The following is an 8235-nucleotide window of genomic DNA, read 5'->3' as shown; positions in this document are numbered from 1 at the left end:
TAATGTAGCATAAGTTCTTTTGGATTCCATAAAGAAAATAACAGATTGTAGCTCACAAGCATACAAGGCTATAGATGATACAATTCCAATTTTGAAGATGATAGCTCCAAAATGTAATGTAGACAATAACGATTCTTTGAGTCAACTTGACACTTTGTCTAAGTATATTACTGACAACACTGTGACAGTTGAACAAATAAAAGAGGAAGCATTCAAGGAGAGGTTAGAAAAAGAAAAACACAAATTCTTTGAGGAACAAATAAAGAAGTGTACAAGACAGTTTGACACACTTCTATTGGAATTATGTAGCACATTAAAGGAATTCAAAACTTTATACAAAGATACTTGTAAGACTAACTTTTTGACAGTTGACATAGACAAAAAGATCAGCAAGATACAGGACGAAATAAATCAACTAGCTGACAATTTCATTAACTCGTCTGATTCATTATAAGTTTTTGAGCAGAAGATAACAAGTTTTGAGGAAGAACTATTAAAGCTAGAAAGAGAAAAAGAAAGAATAAAAGGTCAGGCTAAGGATCTTAAATGGAGACTAAGTCCAAAACTGGACTACCTCGACACCTTACGGAAAGAAATATCTAATGCCCTGGTTCAAGGACAAAAAACATTGGCAGAGCAAATGCAACACCTCACCGGTATAGTTCAGAGGATAGAGGCAACAATAAAAGATAGCAAAAAGTTTATTGAAAACCTGAATTTAGTTTTGGCGAATCTTTTTCAGATTGTAACCAACTGTTTACAAGGGTGAAGCAGGAAACCACACTCTATTGACACTTTGACAAACTTTGTCATTGATGCCAAAGGGGGAGTAGTGGTATGAGAAAAATACTCAGCAAAAGACTCATCTGCTTAGGGGGAGTTCACATATTTTTTTGGTACACATTTTTAGTAAAATTTTTGGACTTCAACTTTTTGTTACACTTTCGAATTTTTCTCATGAGTGTTGCCATCAATGCCAAAGGGGGAGATTGTTGGAAAATGCACACTCCAATGAGACATTGTAGGTGATTGAAGGTTTTGTCATCGATGACAACCTTACAATCCTATGACACCGGCAAGGCAATCCATCAGCACCAGCAAAGTCAGATTCTACACCAACACATAGACCACTGGCACCGGTAGTGAAAGGAAGCATACCAGCACAGAAGCCGATAGGAATTTTGTTAATAATATATTTTTTTTATTATTGTAAAATCATTGTAAGTCGACTTGGCAAGTTGTAAAGAGATTTCATTGAAGGTATTATGAAATTATGGAGGAATGTAATTAGGTGAATTAAGGCAGACCTATTATGCGAATTATAGGTTAAGGATTTATGTTGATAACTCAATGATGAACAGATGGTACCAAACCGATACTGAGAGGGGGGCTGAATCAGTACAGAAAAAAACACAATCTTAAACCAGTTTGTCAGTAGACACTATGCATTAACAGACAAACAGTAACACCAGTCTTAAATAGAGTACAACTGACAAAACCCAGAATAACTGATACAAGCATAAACCTGTTGACACTTATCTTTCCATACATTCTAATACTTCATTTCCATTTCATCCTACTGCATGAACAGGTAATCTATCATCAAAAGATATATAAACAGTTAGATCAACATGATTTACCTTTAGAAACAAATCACTCAAACCATCACAAGAATATCACCACACATGACACAAATTTTTTTCATGTGGAAACCCAACTGGGAAAAACCACGATGGGGATGAATACCCAAAAGCTATTTTTGAACTCTTTAGAAGTTTGCTCTATTAGGAGCCTTCTCTGGTTAAAGACTAATACAATAGGTTATGTTAGGAACTGATCATATTAGGGATCACCCGGTTAAGGGATGGCTAGAATACCCGGTTAAGGGTTAAACCCTGTTAAAGGTTACCTTGTTAGAGGATTTCAAGAACTCAATGGTTTTGAGTCACCCTGTTAAAGGATTTACAGTAAGCCGGTTAAAGCTACCCTGTTAAGGGATTTCCCAACTGTTGAAGTGGTTAGAGATCAACGGGCAATACAATGATCTGGTAACAACACTTAATGCCAATGCAGATCCACTTAAGTTCCTTTCTTCTGCACACACACAATGCAGGAATCAATCCTCTTATCTCATCTGGTCTGGCAAGAATCACACATCAATTCACTTGGATACACACACAACTTTTGCCAACAACTTTAGAATGAAACACAACATTGACCTTATAGGAAACAGATAGGTCGGTAGCATAAACCCTAAACCCTAAACCTATTAGGTTAAGCAATTAAAACAGTTCAATCCTGACCACTGAGCACATTGCATTAAATGCAACAATCTTGATCCAATCTCAAGATGTTCTTCATCATTCGATTTCCACTGATTTCATGGCAGCTGATAACCCATCACACGTTATCACTGTTTACAGAATTCACATATTCCTGAGGTAGATGGGAACAATCTCCTTCATGCAAGATCATTCACGTGTACAAGGTTGATGTGGCAACATGATCTGTTCTTCATTACAATGCTAACTCATCACCCAAAGTCATCGGTTGAGCCACACATTCTTGAAGCACTACAACCGGAAACCCTGAAGTTGAGACTACCAACCGATAGTCATACAAAGCTTTCATGTGCCAGTTCCCATAACCACATGCCGGTTCACCTTAAACAAACACACCGCTTCACTTTGGCACAAATGTCGGTTCACAGTGTTATATTGGTTCTCACATATACCGGATCTCTTCTCTTCATCATATTGACATCAATGACAACATACAATGTCATCATGTCCTCATACCGGTTCACATAATGCCAACAATCTCCCCCTTTGGCATTGATGGCAATATACAAAGATATCTCTCCACTTCACATCTTCTCCCCCAATTTCTGTAGATACCTTCTCCGCTTCTCTTCTTCTCCCCCTTTGACAACAATACCAAAGTGGAGGCATAAGCTTCCCTATTCCATTATGCTGCTCCCCCTAAGGAGTAGCATCCTTCAACACTTCAATCCTGAAGAAAAATTTGACTATGCAATACTTGACTGATGTGGAGCATATACTTTTAGTTTACCTCCTGAAGGGGCACCACCCCCAATTCACCTCTTTAGTACATAAATGTAGCCTTTGGGAGAGGCTTGGTGAATATGTCTACTAACTGCTCCTTACTGGAAACATGTTCCAGTGCAATCTCTTTGTTCTGAACCTTTTCCCTCAAGAAATAATACTTAAGCTCAAAGTGCTTGGTTCTAAAATGTAAAACCGGATTCTTGGAGATGTTAATTGCACTAGTATTGTCACACAATATACTTACCAGTTTAGATACAGGAACTTTGAAGCCATTTAATACATGCTTCATCCAAATCGTCTGAGTGCAGTTCATGAAAGGTGCAACATACTCTGCTTCCGCTGTAGACTGAGAGATACAACTCTGCTTCTTACTCATCCATGAGACCAGTCTACCACCACGAAAGAATGCACCACCAGTTGTGCTCTTTCGATCATCTACATTACCAGTCCAATCAGCATCTGTGAACACTTTCAGGTTAAAATCATTATTGTATGGATACCATAACCCATAGTCAATAGTTCCCTTCAGATACCTAATAATTCGCTTGGCTGCAACCAAGTGGGATTCTCTTGGACTTTTCTGGAACCTTGCAGTAATACCAACTGCATGTGCAATATCCAGTCTACTATGCACTACATATTGCAACTTACCAATCATTGATCGGTATTCCTTCTCATCAACCAATGCTGAGTCATCCTCTTTGGATAGTTTACAACCAGTCACCATCGGTGTACCAACCGGTTTGCTATCTTCCATGACAAAGGTCTTCAACACCTCTTTGACATACTTGGACTGAGTGATAAAGATTCCATCTTTCATCTGCTGGATCTATAGTCCAATGAAGAACTTAATCTCCCCTATGAGTGACATCTCAAACTCTTTCTTCATCTCATCTTCAAACTCATGACTCATCTTGTCATCTCCACCAAAGATAATGTCATCAACAAATACCTCACACATCAGTATTTGATCTCCTTTAGACTTCAAGTAGATATTGTTGTCTTCGCTTGTTCTCTCAAATCCAATCTTCACAAGATGGGAATCCAGGCATTCATACCATGCTCTAGGTGCCTGCTTTAGACCATATAAGGCTTTATGTAGCCTACACACCAGGTCATTGTCTTCAGATAGGGCAAACCCATCTGGTTGCTCTATATGCAATCCTCTTCAAGTACACCATTTAGGAATGCATATTTTACATCCATTTGATATACATTGAATCCTTTAAAAGCTGCATATGCAAGAAGCATACGAACTCCTTCCAATCTGACTACAGGAGTAAAGGTTTCTCCATAGTCTTCTCCTTCTTCTTGGGCATATCCTTTGCACACCAGTCTGGCTTTGTTTCTAATCACTGTGCCATCCTCATTCAACTTATTTTTGAAAACCCATTTGGTACCAATGACATTTTTATGCTTCGATTTGGGTACCAAAGACCATGTACTATTTCTCTTTATCTGGTCAAGTTCCTCTTCCATTGCCTTGAACCAGTCTTCATCTTTATGTGCCTCTTTGAATGATTTAGGCTCAAATTCAGAGATCATATATGAGTTTTCTCTGACCTTTCTTCTTGTAAGGATTCCTACATCCTTATCTCCTACGATCTGCTTAGGATCATGATTCAGCTTGACATACCGAGGAATGGTCTTAATAGATTCCTCTTGCTTTTCTTCTTCATCCTCATCTCCATTAGTATCAGCATCTACATCTACCGGTGTAGGATCAGTGTTACTAGTACTTGGTTGACTGGCAACTGGTTCCCAGAAGGTTACAACCGGTTCATTTACCACTTGCTCAGTTCCAGTTTCCTCAGTTTTCTGAGAGGTTTCATCAACTCTTACATTGATGCTTTCCATAATTTTTTGACTTCTATTATTGAAACACTTGAGAGCTTTTCTCTTGGTGGAATACCCTAGGAATATTCCCTCATCACATTTCGCATCAAATTTTCTCTGGTGTTTGCTCCTCTTGATGTAACATTTGCTACCAAGTACTCTAAAATAGCTAACCACAAGTGTCTTACCGGTCCAATACTCATAAGGAGTTTTATCCTTACCTTTCTTGATGAGTACCAAGTTCATTGTGTAGACTGCAATGCTCACCACTTCTCTCCAAAAGGTGTGAGCAACTTTTCCTTGAATCAACATAGTTCTAGCTGCTTCAACCATAGTCTGGTTATTCCTCTCTGCTAGGCCATTCTGTTGTGGAGTCCGGGGGGTAGACAGTTGCCTCTTGATGCAGAGCTATAAACCGGTACTGGATCTGGCATAGTAGATGCTATTTTGAAGCAGTACAAGACATTGGATTTATATAATCCATTTTGTAAGTCAGTGAGACTTCCCATTTTGTAATTGAGCAGTGAGCTCTAGGCACTTGGCCTTCCTGCATGTGCAGGCCCCTCTTGTAGCAGTAATATTCTCTTATTGGCCAGTAAGTGAATATTGTGGGTCACAAATCCCACCGAGGTTTTTCCCACACCGGGTTTCCTCGTTAAACTATTGTGTTATGGTGTGTTTTTCATGTGGTTGCTTTTACCTCTCTTTATTGCATTACTTTCAATTTACTGGTATACAATATTAATATGCTCTACATGTTTTAAGTCAAGAAAATCTATTAATCAGTTAGATACTGATTCACCCCCCCCCCCCTCTCAGCATCTGTGGGAATCCTAACAAAGATAAGTCCAATTAAAGACTACCTTGTGAAAGGATTTCAGATCCACGGTTGTGAACCACCTTGTTAGAGGATTTACAAAGGCTTTTCTCGGCCTACCCGGTTAAGGGTTTCAAACTTGTCGAAGATGTGAGTAATCAACAAGTGAGTGATCTAGCAAATATAACAGTCTGCTTGGTTAGATCCATGATAGCTCATTGTTAACGCATTTCAGCATTACTTCAGTCTTCAGTATATCCACACTCTGTTACTTCACATAGACTAGATCTTCTCTTCTAAGATTGCACATACAAAAACCTCATCAACCACCTTAAAACCCTAACCACACCTAAAACCCTAGACATAATGTCCTTAAAAAGGAATTTGATTTCATGTCGGTCCAATAGGATCACATTGCAAGTTCCTAGGTTCAATGCATCTAGACTTATTTGGTAACACAACACAAAATCACTGCCAAAGTGTCCGTGGATGGTAACTCATCAAAAAAATACTGGCTGGTAACTCATCACAAAGTAATACCAGTTCATACATTTTACCGATTACCAGTTGTCAAAAATGAAGACTAGGAAAATGATAACTGCCTCTTTAGTTCCTTCGTTTTGCTTGAGATCCTCGAACCGCTTGAGGTCTTCATACTGCTTGAAATCGGTAAACACTTGCTGCAAAACACCGATAGTCTAAAGACTATAATACATAATACCGGTTGGAACAAATACTGATTGAGCATAACTCATACATACAAAAAGTGATATCAAAGCAAGTGTGTGTCCATCAATGACAATCACAACATCATCATCAAAAATGCCAACAATCTCCCCCTTTGGCATTGATGGCAACACTTAGGAAAATTTTGACATCTAAGTATTTACAACAAAAATATGCCATAATCAAAATTGCTCCCCCTAAGCATATACACTATCCTTTTTATGGAAAATACCATGTATACTACTCCCTTATAGAGATAAATATGAAAGTATACAAAACATGCATCAAAATTTTAAATACAAAATACTACTCTCCCTTTGCCAACAATGTCAAAGTACTACAGAATAACCCCTGTTCATATTATCATTAAAATAATAAGTGTTTATGACAATAAGGAGTGAAAATTATCAAAAACTGATTTAAAATCCTGCATAAAGGTCTTCATGGATAAAGACCATGACTCAAGCAATGAGGTAGCAACCTCAGTTTCCATTTACATCTGGGATACCCGTTCCCCCATGGCATCCAAGGTACTCATCTCTTGAGTGACCATTAAGGAATCCAAATTGAGATAGCACTTCTGAAGCATTTGCAGTCGAGGTAGTAGAACCAATTGAAGTTCCTACAAATCTTGGGTCCGGTTGCTGATCTCCAACTCTATTCTGGCAGTCTGGAGTTGAAACCGATGAACGGTTTCCCCATATGTGGTGAAGGAATCATAGGGCATCTTGAAGTTGCTTATATATGCCTGCAAGTCAGATTGCAACTTTTCCTTATGTGCAAGAACATCATCACAAAATAGATGGGGTTGGCTTATCTTACTAAGCAGTAGTTTCCCCTCATCCAGAGCATCTCTTATGTCCTTCTGTGCTTTCTGAAGTTCAGACCAGAGCTCATTTCATTTCTTCACTAAGGCAGTGTTCAGTGCCTTTTGATGCTTCTTTTATGCATTGGCTTCAACAACATCTTCTAGGCATTGTATCTGGTCCCCTACAACTGTGCATAAAAGTTTAAGTTGGGCCAGAGAGGAATTGGTACTTGGGAGGTTGGTACCGGGAATCAAACTGGTAAGAGTTTCCACCACAGTTTGAATAACATCTTGCTCCTTTTTCCTCCTTAGCGCTTCCAGCCACTCTTGGGCAAGCTTAATGCTTTGCAGAAGCTCTGATTCATTTGTAGATTGGAGGTCAATGGGACTGGTGATGTCAGCCGGTTCAGCTTGACCAACGGTTGCCTTTGGGGTCTCCACTTGTGTTCTCTTTGTTTCTTCCTCCTTCTCTTTGGCTCTTTGCTTTTCCTCTTCAGCCTTCTTTTTCTCTTCTTCTTTCTTTCTCTTTTCTTCTTCCTTCTTTCTATCTTCTTCTTTCTGCTTCTCTTCTTCTTTCTTCTTCTCTTCTTCCTGTTTCCTTTTCTCTTCTCCTCTTCTTGTTTCTTTTTATCTTCTTCTGCTTGTTTCCTCTTCCCTTCCTCTTTTCTCTTCTCTTCCTCTTGTTTTTCTTCTCCTCTTCTACTTGTTTCCTCTTCTCTTCCTCTTGTTTCTTTTTCTCTTCCTCCGCTTTCTCTTTGTCAGCCTTTTCTTTGTCCTTTTTCTATTTCTCTGCCTTTTCTTTATCTTGTTTTTTCTTGTCCACTCTCTCTTTGTCAGCCATTTCCTTTGTCGCATCTGGAGTGACATTTTCACCATCCAAAGCATCAACATCAATAGGGTCTGTTGGGACTCATCAAAATTGAGTCAAGTTTAGAGGTCCAATTCAAAATTTTGCTCTGCATTTCCAAATGAGTCAGTTT

This window comes from Cryptomeria japonica, chromosome 6, assembly GCF_030272615.1.
Source record: "Cryptomeria japonica chromosome 6, Sugi_1.0, whole genome shotgun sequence".
In the NCBI taxonomy this organism is placed as follows: Eukaryota; Viridiplantae; Streptophyta; class Pinopsida; order Cupressales; family Cupressaceae; genus Cryptomeria; species Cryptomeria japonica.
The sequence above is the reverse complement of the archived record's forward strand: the minus strand, read 5'-3'. Positions refer to the sequence as shown.